Below are 19,746 nucleotides of genomic sequence, written 5' to 3' on the forward strand. Positions count from 1 at the left end.
TACTTTTGCACGCCACGCTTTTCGTTTTTTATTTCTAAAAATAAATTAAAACCATATTTAATTTTCATTCCACTTCACAATGATGCACCACTTTAGGTTGGTCTATCACATGAAATCACAGTAAAATAAATGTACGTGTGTGGTTTTAATATGACAAAATGTGGAAAATTCCAAGGGGTATGAATACTTTTGCAAGCCACTGTAGTTAAGGGTTTGGTCAGGGGCGCTTTGTCAGTGCCCAGGAGGTGAACTGTCACCTCTCCCACTATCAGTACACAGTCCAGATGATTAGTCCCAAACTGGACTTTAACCAGTGACCCTCACTTCCCAAGCCAAGTCCCAGATGGACTGCGATACTGCCACCAAAACTATTATTTTTTTCATAACTTTATAATGTGGCACTGTTATGCAGGTCAGGGTAAGCATTATAAATCAGTTGTAGAGTGCAACTGTATGGAAAGGAAAACAGACATTTTTCAAACACACTTTGACAACAATTAAGAATGTGGTTTCATTTGCAAGCAATGGACTGGGTTGGATGTTATCTTCTAAAAATATGCTGTAGATAATTTGTGGAATGTGAAGTTAAGTAAATTAAGAAATCAAAAATTGACGAAGACATCAAAAATAGATTATATAATATAAAACTACCTTGTTGGCTAGCCAGTTGGCGATATTAGTGAACGGTTCAAAAATAATTAACAAAGTGAGGTTGATAGAAACAAACAAAAAATATCCAACTGCTCTGACCTAATCTGTTTTTTCACATGGGACATAATCCACAATGATTTAACATCATGAATGGGGCAATGGGGTCACAACACAAATACATGTACATTGACACACTAAAGTGTTGATCACCTGATCTCATGCAGTCACAACATACTTTATGAATACTATGGAGAATCCCCCTGCTTAAGCACTCCTGTTGACACTACACAGTCAGTGACCATGCTTGCCAAATCAAAACACAGCCATGCCATTGCGTCAGAGGGGTTCACCACCATTGTTGGGTTTGAAAGTTGCCTGACAGCTAACTAAGACTAAACATAGGATTGTTTTCCACTACAAGCATATCGTTATTTTTTTAAGTTGAGTGTGTACTGAAGTGTTGAGACTTCATGCTATCCAAATGCAAGGATCATTTAAAAACAAATGCCTAATTCAGAAGGGGAATGGGGGCGTTTTGCTGTTAGAGAATAGTGATCCCCTTGTCTGTCATCAGCTGTTCACATAAAATCTTGGTGATTGTATTTCAGTCATTTGAGAAGCAACTGACTTTATTTTTTAACTATACTGCCCATTCACCTTCTTTATAGCTCCCTTTATCCACACAAGCAACAGCAGTCTCACACAACAGTCTCAACTTGCAGCTTTGAGTTCAGAAAACTTAAAACTTCAGCACTGCTATATGTTAGTGTGAATGCCTGCATTGCTCATGTAGATAGCTGTAAAGTTGCAATGCTCAGTTTAAGGTCAGTCATTATTCTCAACCTTGCAGACATGCCTTTATTTTGCCTTTTTAACCTGAGGCCATTCTGTGGTTTCATTACGACAATGTAATCAAGACAATACACAAGCCCAATACACAAACCAGAGGGGGATCAGTAATATTCTAATGGGCCATTCAGATGTTAATCTTAGAGAAGCACAAACACAAACTAAAATGACCAATTAGCTATTGACTAATTAAGATAATACCTGATGTCAGATAATAGAACTTAATTAACATATAGGTTTCATGTATTTAACTACAAAAAATGTGTATACTAACACGAAAAACCCAAACTGTTTTACCTTACTGTTATCAGTCCATTATGGTCACCCTGCTGTTATTCTACACCCATTCCTTTAAAAAAAGATAACTAATCACACATTGAAAAATGCAGACATACATTGCTCTTTGTATTGTCAATAACGTATTTCCCAATAGATATTCTTTCCAAAAGAACAGAGCAATCTGATTGTTGTGACCTTTAACTGCCCCGGCTGATTTACAAATATAAAACCCTCTCAAATTACTATTGGTTTGGTTAAGTTTCTCTAAGGAGTTCAGTCAACTTCTTAAAGAAATAAGATGTGTTTTGCTTCTTTCTGTAAACAACCCTTTTAGGCTCTTGTTAAAAAAAAGAAAAAAATAGGAAAAACCTGCTCCAGAATTACCATTCATTTTCCCTCAGTTAATGGTGCGGTGGGATTGAGTTTCATTTCCTTTAAAGCTTTCTGACCTTGTCTGCCTTCACGACTCTTTGCCATCACAATTCTCTTCCCTTTCGCCTTTCCTTGGGATTAGCCTTTGTTTGTGCTTGACATTCAGTGATGGAAGCAATGAAAGCTGATTTCCAGAGATACACAAAGCCAGAAGCCACCCCAGCTCTACTGCTGTGCAGGCACTATGCACATACAGTCGGACACGTCCAGGTTGGACTTTTACTCATCTACATAGTCGCCCCACTGAACAGCACAAACAAACACATACACAGCCATGAATATGAAAATGGTAAGCTACAGAGGGCTCACTCTTCTTGCATCCAAACATATTTCATAGAAACTATAATTATTCTTCAATAGCTATTAATTACACATAAATGTAAAAAAATGTGTTTCCTCTTTTGAATCACTCGTAAAAAAAACACATAAACGTTGCAAACCTTCAATAATATGTATCTAATATAAAATCAAGGTTGAAATAAATAGAGCTCTAAACAGGGATTTAAATCATGCTTAAAAGGTCCTGAACAAGCAGTCTAAGTACACCATTTTCTATAATGCATTCAAAAGCAGCAAGAATGTTCAGTGAATAGAGAGCTCACAAGAAACACTGTCTTTTTTTAATCAGCTGGTGAAAAAAGAAAGAAAAGAAAATTGTCAGCCATGTTGGAGTAGCTTTATCTAATATCCCCTCCTTATTATGTTGGCTCTTGCTCTTACGGTGGGGGACGTTTGCTGTTCCTCGCCTGATAAATAAAACACCAAAAATGCAACCCAAGGTTAAAGAGGAAAAGGGTACGAAGAGTATAAACATATTAAGCAAATTCTCACCTCCTTTTTATGTCCCTCCACTTTGTAGAAATTCCAACCAACCGTCTGGATCTCCTCTTTAACTAATCCTAAAGGGCAGCCATCTTGCCTCCTTCTGTTCTTCTATGAAACAGACTATCCTCCACATCAATATTCATGGACCCGGTCTGACGTCAGCTCTCATCATCAGGAGAAGCCCGGTTGTCGCTGTCTGCCGGCCCAGAGAAGCATGCTCACATGTTACTCTGGTGGAAGGCTACAGAGGCGTAGAGTAGACGAAATGTTCCTGCGGGTCGGGGGAAAAGAGCCTCGCTTTGCTGGCAAACTCAAATAATCACAAAATCACTTTCCTGCTGGGTCCTTCCTACACAAAGAGACAGGTTTTCTTTCCCTCCACTGCTCCCTCCTCTTTTTTTCTTCTCCCCTCAGCCGCACACAATAGTGAACACTGTTGGCTGCCCTGAAGCAGTGGAGTGGATTCAGTGAGGTGGACAGGACTCCACCCCCAGTGCATTTATGCTGAATATTGCACTGGTCTAACTGTCTGACTGTGGCAGAGCAGAAGTTGCCTCCACCCCCCTTTCCTTTCTCAGACAGGAAGCCGTGTGACTCAGGGGTTTTTCCCTCTCTTTTTACTCCGGCTATCTTGACTTCCTTATTTCATTTTCCTCTCTCTCTCTTCTCTCTCTGTCATTGATTACAGAAGTTCCCCTTTTGGTGTCATAGTGCTCAGTTGTGAGAGCTATTCAACAACATCAGAGGTAGCCAGGTCAGAGTCCAACCAGTTGAGCAATGCACATATTTCCAAAGGCTGTGTCTTATACGCCTTGGCTGGCCAGCCGGCCGGCTCATTTTTAGAGTTGTGTGTAAGACTACTCTTCAGCCTGCATGCAGGCAGCATACTTTGCTTCATGTCTCTGCCAAGACCCACCTCCTGTTGACACTGGCCACGTGGGCTTGAGAGAGATAGAGAGAGAACACTGTGAAAGAGATACTATAATGGCTGAGGGCTTTAGCAAAAATGGGTTATAATAGGTAAAGTAACTTTAAGATAGTTCAATTTATTTCAAAAATAAACTCAAGGAAATATAATTAAGTCAGTTAGCAGAAGGATGTTGACAAATTGTAACCACCATGCTTAATAGTCAGTGATACCTCCATTCACTTTAATAATTCCTCTTTTGATTTACTAACAGGTCTTGTCCGAAATTAATCTGCCTTTAGCTGCAGTTCAGGCTTAAAGGGAGACCCCACCTCTTTCCCAGCAGCCCCTGCCTTGCTGCAGTGACATTTGTTGACTCAATAGTTTCAGGCTTAGAGCAGAAAAGGAGATTTGTTTTACACAAAATGGGGGAGGGGAAGAAGCAGCGAGAGTAAGGAGGGGAGTCACTCTGGTTTCAACACAACCTTAAAAGACAAAATAGACCAATGTACAAGTCTGTCTTCTTTCTTTACATTGCTTAGCTATTACTCAACTGGATTTTCCACAGATTAAGTGTAAATGTATTTTAACCACATTGCACATTTACAAATCAAGTTGTGTCATAGGGGCTGTTTGTGGGAATAGTTGACCGGTCCGCCTTAGGCAGTACACCTACACAGAATGTCCAAAATGAATAACTCTTTTCTCCAAGTCCACTGTTTTGGTGAAGCCCAGTAAAAGCGGATATCAGTGAGAGGCCTCTCTGGTCTTTTTCTATATAAGACGTTGCCTGAATATTCCTAGAGTTTCCAAGGGACTTGTTTGTGCATATTTTTAGTTGGAAGTCCTTGTTTGCATAGACCAAAGTAATGTAGACTGCAGATAGCCCAGCTGATGGTTGGGAGCTTGTGTGCTACAAACTTTGAATGCCTAGAGAAGATGTGAAAATCTTAGAAGTGAGTCAATGAAAAGCTAACGCCCCTCATCAACTGACATCAAATTGCCCCTGAGCAAGATAGTAAACTCACAACTATAGCAATGAAGTGTCTCAGTAACCAGTGCTGCAGGCCTTTCAATGGTTGTTTGGACTGGACAGCTTCCTGGCCCTGCTCCCTCAGGTCGCTGCTGTAAACAAGAAAGTTAATTAATTAGACGTCTCTATGTTCAGTCAGTTGCATTAAGGCTCAAAGGGGACTTTTGATATTCTCAGGCAACATGCGTTTATATTCTTCTTGTATGAATGCATTTATTTATTCTTAACTGATCAAAATTGCAGGACTTGATTCGAAACCACAGCACTCCAAAAGTGCAGTTAGTGCGTGTTTTAGTCATTATCTTGCAGGCATCTTAAAACAGTTGCACTGACTATGCTGATGCATGTGTATTACCAGCGTCCAGGCAGGAGAGCTCCTTGCCGGGCTGCTTCCCATTAAAGCTACCGTAACTCGTAAATCAGAGATTATCTCGTCATTCTTCTCACCTTGTCACATTTCAAAGGACTGGAGGCATGTGCCGCCACCTCAACTGTAAACACAGAGCTGTGGCCTCATGCTGACCCTGGGTCATCAAAATTTAGGCACACTTGTCACCTCACTGATTTCACGCCTGTAGATGACGATGAGCATTAGCACAGGTTTTTATCTGTTTTATTTGTATGGGCCCATTGCTCTAAATGATTTATGCCAAACGAATCACAGACAGGACCATACTGCCTCCCTAGGGCAAAGATCTTGAGATTTGTGTGTCACTATAAGTCATGTGGTTTTCAGTGCTACTCCTTAAATGGGCTATTTTAGCGATTTCTTGTAAAACTGTGGTTGGGAACCATGAGTTCACATTTTGTAGCTGGGTGGTGAAAACAAAGAAGGAAGTAGGTTATTATTTTCTACGCTTAACTTTATGATTAAAAAAATATAACTGACAAAATAAAGAGAGTCTACATATTGAAAAAGCCAACATAGTTTACATTTCCCAGCACCTTAGGTTCACAGGGTTGTGGTGATGTAGAAAAAGATAGAGCTGGACTACTATTGAAAATATGTGAAACAACTGTCCTGAAATGTGTAATAGTATAGTAAGTTCTTTGTAACCTTAACAATTTTTTTATTCCTAAAGCACAAAACTATAGAGCCCCCCCTACATTTGAATGGGGAGACAATACTTGATTTGTAAGTTGCTTTTTTTTCTATATAACAATTTATTACCTCAATTACTATTGACATGGCCTTACTGTGCTGCCTGGGAAAGTGTTTGTTTTTATATTTGGTGTGAATCACATCAGTGGAGACTGATTTGGGACGGTAGCATTGATTTACAGCTTTCTTTACATTGTTCTAAAGTCGGGGGGAAAAGGGTGACATCTGAGGCGCGACAGAGCCACTGGTGCTTGTCGCGGAGCTGAGAAAACCAGCACTTCTCACAAGCATTAGTGGCGTGAGCACACATCTCACCTGGGGCAATCTAAACACACACAAACGCTTTGTGTAGGGTAATAACTAGGTATCCTCTGCTTGGGCCAATACACAAGCGACTGACCGCTGGCTCCCCCCCAATCCCCCTTACAAGATGTCACAGACTGCTTCCCCCTCCTCCTGTAGTTATCTTAAAAGACAAGGGAGAGTCGTTAGTGTGGGTCTCACATAGCCTAATTGTTTAAGTCACAGTAGGAGGTCTGGGAGAGGGTGGTTGGGACAGGGGTTTAAAGAAAGAGATAGTGAAGGAGAATAGTTATTTTATTTGATTGAGCTCCAAATGCATCACATTTGAGCATTTTTCTTTTGCTTTATTTACCCTATTTCACATTTCCTGCACATTTGTGATTGCTGGACTTTTGTCCTGTCGCACAGCGCCTGTGTGTGTGTGTGTGTGTGTGTGTGTGTGTGTGTGTGTGTGTGATCAACAATTGACATAGTCCCTCCCTTAGCACAGCAGGGTCGGACCAGGCCAACCACGGCATGCCGCTGTTCCCGTGGTGACCAACTCCTTCAGAGAGGTTTAAGAGCTGGTTCCCGCATTCAAGCTGCAGGTGCTTCCATCCTCCTCTGACACACCGCCCCAAAGCTAAAGACTGTGTAGACACAGCCCTTATTAGGAGTGGGGAAGCCCTTTTTACCAGCTGTTTGATACAAGCTTCTCAACCACTTCTCCAACCCTCAAATCATGGGGGTTCATGGAATAACCCCCGCTCATTTGGGGTCGATGCTGTGAGCCAAATCTCTGTTTTTGGTGCAGATTGGGGCTACTTTGATTGAAGTAGTCTTTTTAAACAAAAAAAATCTCTTTGTGGCTCTCCCAAAGATTTCACCTAATTGGCCATGCAAAATGATAATTTTAATAATATACATTTTAGTCTGGAACTGACCACGTATTATCAATAGAAAGTGCAGAAGAAGTAATCACAATCTACAGATAAGGAAAGATACTCTGCCACTTTCTTTAAAAAAAAATCACAATTCCCAGGCTGTTTGGGATAAGTATATAGCTGACAAACTGCATGCTCCTAAAGCACTGATGCCCCATTGTTTGTTAACTATATTTTCTGGTGTTTGGCATGGAGCAGATTATGACCCCTGCTGGTGAAGCAAGATGACCTAAAAAGCTTCCGTTCCTCCTTTTAAAGACGTTGTGTATGAGGTGGCTTGTGGTTTACTTCACCTATTGTCCTGGATACTCCCTAAATTAAACACAATTGTGAAAGATCATTACATTAAAATACACACTTTTCACAAATTCTACCTAAATGTGTAGCTGTTCAGGGACATTTGCACCTTGATTTATAACAGAAAAGTAAAGGTTTTCATTTTTTAGCTAAGGTCTATATGAAAATTAATACAACTTCATTGAAGGTAAACTAGGATTGTTTTTCAAAAACACAAAGTTGTTTCTTCAAACAGACATACTATCTGTGTCTGTTACAAGAAACAAAAAAGAGAGGCAGCCTCTCTATCTGCAGACAGCCGCCACTTGACAGTTGTGACTGGGAATGTGACATCACACAACAGCAAACTTGAAATGTCTTCATACAATATCCTGATTCACTATCCTCCTACTGTGTCCTCGGGAGTTGACCCCCAACTGCCTGACAGATGTCCCAACAGCAACAACTTTTGTAACAGCCGAAACGCATCACAGACCCCCTGTATTCTTGCCCAAGTCCAGGAATTAGTAAGATAGCAGTATTACACAAGGGTTTCTGGTTTTCACCATTGGTTATATTTCTGTATCAGGACATGTGGCATACAAGTCAACTGCAGGAGAACATTAAAACGTGCTATCTGTGGTAAAGTATCAGTATTTGTATCAAATCTTGGTAACACTTTATAATAAGGGTACAGGGAACTCTTATTGTTTAATTGAGGCTTAATAAGCATTCACTAAGCATTACCTAACTGTAAGTAAATGCTTAATACACATAAACTAAGCATTAACTAAATGTTAAGCTTAGTTTATGCTTAACTAAGCATTAGTTAACAAGGTATTAATGAACCGTCAATAACTAAGCAATAACACTAACTTAATGCTTAATAGGCATTAACTACACATTAACTAACCATTAATAGCATTAACTAACTGTTAATTTTGTACCCTTATTGTAATGTTACCCAGATCTTTACTAAAGTAAAAGTAAGAATACAATGACTCCATTATAAGTGTTTTGAACTAAAAGTGCATTAGATTGTTACCAACAAAATACTTATAATAACTAGAAAATCCCGCTGAGATTTTGAAAGTACGGGCCACCCGGCGCCGACCGCCGGCCCCGCATCGGCGGCGCCCCACCCGTCGGCCCGGCCCGAACGCTTCTACGAACCGCCCCCGCGCGCTTTCCAAACTCGAGTCCCAAGTTGTGGCCTATTGAAGGTTGCAATCGTGGCAAATCTGCAGAAAAATGGCCGCTCTCGCGAAGACGTTTTCGTTAAGGGCGGCCATGTTTTTTGAGATATCTCGCTAAAACTTTATACACATGTGTATGTTGGTCCCCTGATGCTGTGTATACAATTTGGTGATGTTAGGTTGGAAATCCACGAAGTAGAGGTCACTTGACTGTATTTCAGGTCATGTAAATTAGAGAAGAAAAAAAATCATGGCTGACCCCTATGGTCCAAGAGGCTTCATTGTAGAGCACCATGAGCTGTATATGTGTAAGACATTTCAAGTCAATCAGAGTGAGTGGGAAAGGGGCGTGGCCTGTCAAACATTGCATTTTTGAATTATGGTTTTCGCATTTGTGGCGCCCCCTATGGGTTAATCTCGACAAGCTTCGAGGGACATGCTACCACATGTCTTCTGCACATATCCTGCAAGTTTTATGATGATAGGACCTATGGTCAATGAGTTATGGCCAATTTGGAAAATTACCGCTCTTAGCGAAGACGTTTTCGTTAAGGGCGGCCATGTTTTTTGAGCTATCTGGCTAAAACGTTATACACACGTGTACGTCGGTCCCCTGATGCTGTGTACAAAATTTGGTGATGATAGGTTGGAAATCCACAAAGTAGATGTCACTTGACTGAATTTCAGGTCACGCAAATTTGGGATGAAAAAAATAATCATGGCTGACCCCTATGGTCCAAGAGGCGTTATTTTAGAGCACCATGAGCTGTACATGTGTAAGAAATGTCAAGTCAATCAGAGTCAGTGTGAGAGGGGCGTGGCCTGTCAAACATTGCATTTTTGAATGATGGTTTTCGCATTTGTGGGGCCCCCTATGGGTTAATCTCGACAAGTTTAGAGGGCCATGCTACCACATGTCTTCTGCACATATTCCCAGGCGGACTTATATGGTCGCAGATGCTTTTTTGCAGAAGACCCTAACATACACCTGTGTGAAAAATTTCAAGTCAATCGGACTTACGGTGTGAGGGGCGTGGCCTCTCAAACTTTCTTCAGTCGGGGCTTAATAACAGCGCCCCCTAGCGGAAATTCAAAAAACTGTATAATAGTACACCATGCGGGGTAGGGATGGACGTTCTGTGAAATTTTTGCGTTTCTAAGTGAAACGGTGTGGGAGGAGTAGCAGCTCGAAAATGTGCGGAAGAATAAGAAGTCAGAAGAATAAGTATAGTGGAGAGTAATAATTAAGTACGGGCCCTCAATACTTGAGGGCCCGTACTTAATAATAAATTAAAATGAGTTATGTAGTCAGAATGGTACCTGGTATTACTGTATTGTATATTGTTATTACTGAAAACATTGACTTGTGAGCATTTTGTGTATGTGTTATCCAAAGCAACTTACTATAGGCACATTCAACCATGTGGATACAACTACAACATTAGCATGAATCACTCAAGTATCTGCTATGTCAAATTTTCTCAAGGGTTTCAAGTGCTATGTTTAGAAACAATAGAGATTTTTTTCATGGAATAAGTTGTTAACTCAAAGGATGAGATCTCAGTCTGTAATGGATGATGTGTAGAGTTTTTGCTGTCTTGCAAACTGGTAGCTAATGCTGTTTTTCTTTGTAAAATAGTACAATATTACTCAAAGTAATATAACCTGTCATTCCACTTCTATGCCGACGACTCACAATTATATCTCCCTCTGAGATCCGGGGACTGTCTTCAGACGCTCCAAGAGTGTCTCAAGGAGATAAATGACTGGATGGGGGATAATTTCCTCCAGCTTAACAACAGCAAAACAGAAGTCATTATCTTTAGCCCCTCCAAATAAAAAAAAACCCATCGTCACTGACCTAGGTAGTCTAACCCCATTCATCAAACCATCTGCTAGAAATCTGGGCGTCATTTTTGATCCCGAGTTATGCTTTAAAAAACAAATTTCATCCGTAGTGAAGAACAGCTTCTACCAGCTCAGAACCATCTTTAAAATAAAGCACTCCCTATCATATCACAACCTTGAAATAATTATCCATGCTTTCATTACATCACGGCTGGATTACTGTAACTCCCTCTACCTTGGTCTCCCTCAGTCCCTCATATCACGCCTCCAAATAGTCCAGAATGCAGCAGCAAGACTGTTGACTGGGTCAAAAAAGTGGGAACACATCACACCCGTTCTTGCTTCCCTTCACTGGCTGCCTGTACAACATAGGATCATTTTCAAGACAGTTCTCATGGTTTTCAAAGCCCTCAATGGTCAGGCCCCATCTTATATAGCGGACCTTGTACACCCCCACTCAGCCCCTAGGACCCTAAGATCCTCCAATAAGGGTCTTCTCCACATCCCCCGATCCAGACTAAAACAAGAAGGTGACCGGGCCTTTGAAGTAGCTGCCCCACGCTTGTGGAACCAACTGCCACCTGACATACGTGATGCCCCCTCCATTACTGCCTTTAAATCAAGGCTCAAAACCCATCTGTACACCCTGGCTTTCCCTCCCCATTAGCTATCTGACTTCTACACTACTATATATGTTTGTGTGTGGAAGTCCGGGTTATATGTATTTTGTATTTTTATCTTTATTTTTTCTATTGTTGTTGTTATTTTACCTTCATGTTGGCATACTGAATGCACTATGTACAGCACTTTGGTCAGTGAAAACTGTTATAAATGTGCTTTTATAAATAAATTTTACTTACTTTTACTTACTTACAAAGATGGAGAAGTAGCATCACATTAAACTAAACAATAAAAACAAACATTTAGGAAAGTTAAGGTCATTTATATGGATGCATTATTTTACTTTTTCAGTTTAATATTTAAAAACAAATTCATGTTAGAAAAAAAGCGTCAAAATCTTAACGTATTCATTGTAAACCCCGCAATGTAATCGAAAGTAACATGCTCATACTGTCAGGTTGTAAAATCATACAAAAATACCTGAATAAAAGACTAAAGGGACATCACAATATATTTAAATAAATAAATACCGGTGATTCCATGCAGGTCATGAAGGGTCACTGAGTGGTTTAAAGGGTATGGCAATGTTGTGAATCATATGCTCTGGTCACCAAACACCAAATAAGGGAATATCTTAATGAAGATTGAAGAATGCTGGTGTCTATGACAAAGGGCAGTGAAGCTGATCTGGCAGCTTATACTAAGAAATGTGTAACCCATACTGTATCTATGTATGTATTATTGATAGCATGTGATGTGTCCAACATCTTTAGATCAAATATCCAAGGTTTAATTTTTATTCCAACACAGGAATACACAGTTGTTAAACTTTTGCACCTAGTTTAGGGACTGCATGGTTATTTGTACTATGATGGTAAAGAAAGCGCTCGCTCAGGATCATTGCTCGACTTGTTAGTCTGGAATGATGCACAACCAGCCTGTTGAGTCGCCTGCAGCTCATGGTTCAGAAACACGCACACAGCTGCCTAGCAGCTGCCTCTTCCTTGCTTATCTTTTCATTGCCAAGTGAGATGGCCCTTCTAGATAGTACAGACATGAAATCATCCCTTCACCTGCTCAGGGCTTGGTTCAGCATGATGAGCACATAAAGCAACTGCCGCCCCAAGCCATGTTGTCTATCACCAGACAAACCTCCCTTCCTCTGAACTGCTGAGCCATAAAACACTTCAACCTGACGGGAAATAAAAATAGATTAAAAAAGCAAAGCTATGATTTTACACCCAAAACAATATGAGAGGATGTTGAAGATTAGGCTCAGGTTAGGCATCCACAGCAGAAATCATGCAGACGGAAGGAGACATTTTGGCGTTAATTTAATTAAGGTGATTTTTTTTGCAGCAGCAGTAAAGATGTGATTGTGACTCAGACTGTGTAGCGTAACAGCTGTGGTGTGACACATAAGCCCCCCTCCGCAGCCTATCACTGATTGTGGCAAGTCCTTGGCTGTGACCTTGCTCTCCCTCTGCCCACGCCGTTGTGAGCAGGAGATGGTTGACGATCAATTTTGACTGCCTGTGCGCTGAGGAGGAAGACAGCATATGGTTAGACATGATTTACGCACAAACACGCGCTATCCCTAACCCCCACCCACCACCACCACCACCCTTCCCTGCCTCCTCCTCCGCTCACAAACACACAAACAAGCACTTACATAAATTATCATGTCTTGTGTTCGCTGCATATATTTCTGGTTGCTCTTAATGTTTGTTGCATGTATGTGACTTAGCAAAGAGAGGCAAGGATCTAAAGTCCACAGTATATATACACCATATGTTTATTAAAACAGTTGTGCATGCTGTTTTCCCCCCTAATATCTGTTCTGGCCGCTGGAAGATTTCTACCTAACATGACGTCAATTTAAGTAATGGGGTACAAAGTCCACAATTGTTATTTTGTTTTACCTTATTCCAACCTCTTCTTACAATGCTTTTCAAAATGTATCTAATGCTTAAAGTCAGGCTTCAGCAGTCTGAGTCAAGTGGATGTATTCACAAATTATAATCTTTCCCCAGACAGGGATTCCTTGCTGTGTTGCAGTATACAAAGAGGGAGCACTTTACTAAAAAGACTTGCATTACAAAGATGCAAACTTTAGACTGTATGGCTTCTATAGATATGGTGATGATGCACTTGCTCAAAATTGTTGCTCAACTTGTTTGACAGGCTGGAAAGAAATACAACTCAGACACATATTACCTACAGACTAACTTTGAAATGTATGTTTGCCAAGAACAACCAAAGATTATTTTTTAAAGATGTAGGGGAGAACGGGGTAATCTGAGCCACTTTTTACATTTGCTCCCCTCTAAGCGAGCTAAAATGATTTATCACTCACATTTACACATTTCCCATTAATTCAGGATGTTTCCTAGAAATGGGCATTAGCAGAATTTTTTCAAGACAAAGGGCAGTGAAAATAAGATTATTTTAAAAAAAGTTGTCATGTGGCTCACTTTACCCCAGCTGTGGGGTAAACTGATCCACTTACTTTTTCCACTCTGAAACTACCATAACAACACATATTGTAACAGTTAGAATCCTGAAAGCTAGCCACACATTCCAGAACTAATGTCGGACTAGTAAAATAATGATGGGGTTTGGTCAATTAAGCAAACACTTGAAAGTAACTCTGAACAAAATCAAATACAACATATTATAATTCAAAAGGTTTTAATAAGATTCAAATGAAAGATTGAACCAGTTAGATTAGAACACAGTCTGGGGGTCAGAACACAGGACCCTTAGAGCCAGCTAGTGTCTGGGGGTCAAAGCATAGGAACATCAGAACCAGCGAGAACAGCCTGGGACTCAGAACACAGGAGAAGACCCAACTGGATTATAACATCAGCCTGTCATACTCTACAATAGGCCTACTCTACATTCCAGCCCTGAAGGTTACAGGGAAAGATGAGAAGGTGCTCTTTCCGTGTGGTTGCCCCAGGTCGTCTTCCTGGTGTATTTCCTTGGCATGATGGCTTTTCTACAATATGTATGACATTAAAATAAAACATATGTTATGTAATATTACATTAAAATATGTTTAAGACTAAACTTAACTTGTGCCTCATGGTGGGGGAAAGTGAGACAGTGGCTCACTTTCCCCCACAGCATTTGGCTCGCTTTCCCTCACCACCACAATTTGAGAAAAAACTACCTCTCTTAGCATGTCAGGCTAATCTTAAATTATCAGCATCACATGGTTTCATATGTTGGTAGTTCATCAACACGTATGATAGAAGTTTTTCTACGTGAATACATTTGCTTTGGCACAACAGTTGATTAAGTTGACAGCAAGAAAATTTACTTTTACATGCAAAATACCTATTTTGGTGAAAAAACATGCTTACCACAGCACCATGAGGTCCTCTCTTTCAGGGCCATGGGGAAATGAGAGGGGTTTGAAAACATATATCTCACATGACCACAAAAGTTTTCCGTTGCCTAGATACAGGGGGTGGCTCACATTACCCGATGCCTCAGATTCCCCCGTTCTCCCCTATTTACTTTTTAGTTGAGTGGATTTGTTCTGACTGCTCCATAACAACAGAGATTTCTGTTCCTGACTCGGAACCCACTTTTATTAAAACCAAGACGAAGATCAGTATTAGGCAATGGATCTTTCTGATGGCATCAAACCCCTCATTTGTAAGGCATGTTGTCGTTGAGACAAAACATAGATTTTTTCATTTTTGTTCTGTTATTTACTGTTGTTCAAAAGGACTTCTCGCACCTGAACATAACTGCCGGATAATTTCCGCTTCGCATAAGGCTCTTTACTTTTGTTGTTTGTATGCAACAGCAAAGCATGCCAGGGAGCCGTTTAGTTTGGTCCTGTCTCAGAGTAGCCCTTGCCGGCTCTCGGAATACTTCATCTATCCAACAAACAAAAAAACATGCTTGGCAGCAATGGGCTTTCAGCTCACTTTTACAGAAAGCCATAATGATTTTTTTATTCCAGGAGATATGGCCTAAATGATTTCATGTGCTAATGCAATGGGCTAGGCCATCCCCAAGGCAACAGCACTGGTCTCATTAGGGTTTCTAGTCATGAAAGTAGTGAAAAGGGAAATGCGCTGAATGGGGTTGTTAAATACATCATCAAAGAGGTGTGTCTCTGCTCTCTCGTTATAAGTTAAGATAACGCAAAAAGCTCCCCGGTTACGGGTGACGGAAGGGGAGGCAGGGGGGTGGGTATATGCACGGAAAAGGCAGTCAGTGTTGGCTTGTATCACTGTTATTGTATATAATTACTGGGTCATAATGAATTTTCCATGTCTGAGGCGAGAATTTAATGGTTGCGTGGATTGAATGTTTACAGTGAATACAAAACATTTAAAAACCCTTCTTGGAAAATATGTTGCTCTGTATATACATCTTCTTTTTGTGATCAATATGAATTGAATTAGATAAATCCATAATATAAAGGTGAGTTTTACCTTCATTCCCCTATTCATTGTAGTTCATCAATATATTAATTTGTCAGAGCCCCTCTAACTCCCATTCGCATGGGACTCATGATAAGGCATTATGTTTTTCTTTATTAATAATAATATATGCATGTCTGTTCAGGTATAATAAACAGCTCTTATTTTTTAACTGTAGAGAACACCATACATTTAATTTTAATGTAACTCCTTTTGCTTCTGAAGGCTGACATACATTAACTACATACGATGAATATCCACTAGAGGGCAATGTGTCCAATGCATTCAATCTGATGTCACAGGTTTCATAAGGGCTACAAACCACACAAAGAGAAATGACAAAGAGTCAGTTATACCACAGTCTGCAGATTATAAGAGTGAAGCTCTGGAAAATCTGATCATTATCTCCATGTGAAGCTGTTGTTTTGTTCAGTTCTTCTTTGACTATGAGGTGTCATATTATTTTTCCGCCATTGCTTTTTGCACCTGATTATTTAGCAGTTTGCCAGTAGTGTTTTTTTATTTATGTAAAGGGGCCACCTTGTAATGCTATATTGCAAATTAAACCCTGCAACAATCAAGCTGGCATTGGCAGTGGATGATTTTTAAGAACAAAAAGGTGAAGGTAGAAGGACCTTGGGGGACAAATAAATGTACCTTTGGTTAATTTTTTTTATTTATTATATATATATTTTTTACATAGGCTGTTATCTTTGTAGAAAGGATTATGAAGATGAAAGCAAATCACAAGTTTAGAAATAACTATCATTATATAGCGCCATTCATTTGTGTGTGTGCTTGCATGTGTCTGTTTCCAACAAAGAGGAAACTGTCTTCCTCCTCTTCCAGTATCTTTTCCTATTCCTGTCTCTCTCTTTGCATGTCCCCTTCATTCCCCCTCCTGCAATCTGCCCCCCCCCCCCCCCTCCTCCCTCCCTTGGGATCATGGGAATTGTGCAAGTAGCGTGGCGTTCCACGCTCTGCCCCCGGCGCTCCAGGAGGAGGCGCGCAGTAATGACCTGCTCCTCAGCTCGCTCGCCATCATCGCCCTCACAATTAATTCCCGCCTCGCGTTGCTCCGTGGTGGGAGGGGGGAAGGGGGTGAGAGTGTGGGCTCCCTCATTAGAGCTCCTTGTAATGTGTCTGGCAGCAGTTTCCATCCTGCCACTTCTGCCCTTCCAATGCTGCTACCATGTTTGTTTTATAGATGCCTCCCTCTATGCTTTCCCGCCTCACAGAATGACTGACACTGAGTGTAAAAGTGCGCCCGGTCTGTGTTTTGATCCACCAGGGCTCTGGGAAAACACATGAATACACCTTTCACATGCGTGACATGGAAGGGAATATTTTTGAGCATTTTATTCCAGGTCTGTCCGGCTGGCGTAGGAGCTTTTTCACAATAAAAACTATTCATGGAAAGGTCCAATGCGCTGCATTATAATTCCTTTAGAAACCGGGGGATGACATTTTGAACGGCTGGTAACACCAAACTCAGGCTAAGCACTGAACTATTAAACCAAGTGGAGCGAGTCTGACCTGGATTTCAACTTCTTGACCAGGGATATTTGACTGTTTCACCCTACCTTGGTCTGCTTTACACGGTTGGTGTGCCTGCATATTTTCCAGGTTATAAGTGTGAAAAGGTAGCAACATTAGGTCTGAAGAACCATCTTTTTAACATGTTGTGCATGATGTACAGGATGTTTGCTATTGATGTGCAAGCAACCTTTCTGGGTTGTTCATGGCAATAATATCAGTACACTGAATTGGCTCCGCTAGCGACATTAGAAAAAAACATCATGATGAAGAAAATAAAATCTATTCACAAGAATGTAACACTGTGACATTGTGAAAGGGGCTGCTCGTAGTGATGAACCCACACCGAATTATCACCTGGATTTGCAGCTCCCCACTGCTGCAGGGATCTTTATAGAGATTTCCATGCCATTGTTGAACTGTCCAGCCAGCAACTGTACACTGTTCTAGTCCACACTCACTTATTTTATAGCAGCCTTTGACCACAACAGGCAGATGTTTTTTATCTGGAGAAAAATAAATAAGAATCTAAAAACCCACTCTACGCTACCTTCTCTGCACCAAACAACGACAGACACAGATGGGGTTTAGCTGGTGAACATAGTGGAGCTTGTATCAGCTCAAGGCTGACCAAGGCTACAATCTTGCAGTTTGAAGATGTTTGCACTCACTGGGAGCCACACAGTAAGAAAAACAAAAAAAGCAAAAACAGCATAGAACAGAACAGTACCTACTCAGTTCAAAACAAAAAAGCAACAACTTGGAGAAGACAATCCATGTCGCTGTATCCTGTGGAGGATTAATGAGTCGGTGGTAGCCTCCACAGTATACAGCGGCATGGATGGTCTTATTCGTTCTTCACATTTTTGGTTGGAATAAGACCTAACATATCACAAATATGACAAATGTCTAGCACTTTTGTCACTTATGTACAGTTGAGAAATAGTGCCAAATGTGGGTTCTTTAGATGAGTTGAGAAGGTTTTGGGAGATCTGTCCTCAGTTATCTTGCATCACACATAAAGTAGATGTAGCACCATGTTACGTTGCAGCAAGCAATCACAAAGTCCATGCTGTCACTATAAAGTTAATCTTGAGTATACATGGATAGGCCGCTTTTTACACTCTGGCTCTTTTTAAGTAACACAATCAAAGACGCTGACTTAAGCACACTTCCATGAGTTGTGCTTCATGTTACTGCAACACGGAGCTCATTCACTGTCACAGTCGTTCAAGACTGTTCGCTCTATTACATTGATTTTTGCACAGCTATTGTACAGGAGACAGATTCAGCATCTGCCATTGTGGACTTTGTCAAAGCCCAGGCTGAGGCTTAGAGGTTGAGTCAACACGCAAATAAATAGACACAGTTCTGTTTGACAGCTCTGTGAAAAGAGTATAAAAAGTTGTATTCATCATTTCACCTGATATTGATATAATGATCACTGTGATGGGTTTGACAGTCAGTGTGTCATATCTGTCTGCCTACCTTCCTGACTGCATGTCTCTTAACATTAATGGTGGTTGCAGTTGCAAAACTACTGTATATAGGTGTTTTAATCTGATAGCTGATTTAACTGTGACCAAAACAAAGCACTGTATACTGGGATTGTGGGCCTGAAAGCCTTAGCATTCCAGTTGTTGTTGTAAATCAGATTGCGCTTTAAACACTTACACCATATAAAAAACAAACATCGTTTAGTTAAATGTCGTGTTGACCAAGTGCAAACATTGATTTATTTTAGCTATTGATGTTAACTGTTTTAGTTCTATACAGCAGACAACAAAATTCAGTATTGAACACGATAAAGTCATCACAATTACACCTGCTATTAACCCATGAGCTGTATCTGGATATCTTAATGCATGTTGTTAATGAACGCCGAACATGTTGTAATCAAAATGCAATTGGATGCAGAGTTAAGTTATGTAAAGTTATGGCCAGATCCTGCTATCTCAGCCAGACCAGGCCAACAATGTGAATTTTATTTTAGACAGACGTCCATGAAATTAATTGATTGAAAAAGGGCTATGGACAAACCTTTAGCTCAGCTATGGCAAATAATTGCCCTTTATACAGTGTCACTTCCCATGACCCATGCATGTTTGTTGATACATTTCTGCCTACCTCATTTGCATATCAGGTACTGATATGTTCTGATAATGTTGGCTGACATGAGATAACAAGAACACTTTAATTAATACCAGGTGTAAATCCAAAGGCTCATGATCAGATGTCATAACCTAGATAACATATCCAGACACCTATCACATGTTAATACTAGGTGTGAATTAATATGATTTTTGAATGGTAGATATTGACAACAACAAAACAAAACCTGCACCATTCATTACTAGCTGCTATAGAATCACTGCTGTAGCTGACGTCCACATGTAAACATATAAACAGTAAGTCAGACCAGTCAGCATGTAAGCACAATGTGGTCCGAACCGCTTAAAACTGAGTCGCATCCTGAATGGGACATATGGACTTAACCGGTTGCCTTCAAGATGTTTGTGT

The 19,746-nt window shown here is 40.5% G+C and overlaps 1 protein-coding gene across 2 annotated transcripts in view; it reads right to left on the reverse strand.

Moving 5' to 3' along the window:
* tet2 (tet methylcytosine dioxygenase 2) overlaps positions 1 to 3,383 on the reverse strand; it is a 43,252-nt gene extending 39,869 nt beyond the window's left edge. For both annotated transcript variants that reach the window (XM_080029623.1, XM_080029622.1), the window contains exon 1: positions 3,043 to 3,383. The gene's annotated coding sequence lies outside the window, so the exon portion shown is untranslated. The remainder of the gene's footprint in view (positions 1 to 3,042) is intronic.
* Between the last annotated feature and the right edge of the window lie 16,363 nt (positions 3,384 to 19,746).

Source organism: Ammodytes marinus (assembly GCF_949987685.1).
Source record: "Ammodytes marinus genome assembly, chromosome: 6".
In the NCBI taxonomy this organism is placed as follows: domain Eukaryota; kingdom Metazoa; phylum Chordata; class Actinopteri; order Uranoscopiformes; family Ammodytidae; genus Ammodytes; species Ammodytes marinus.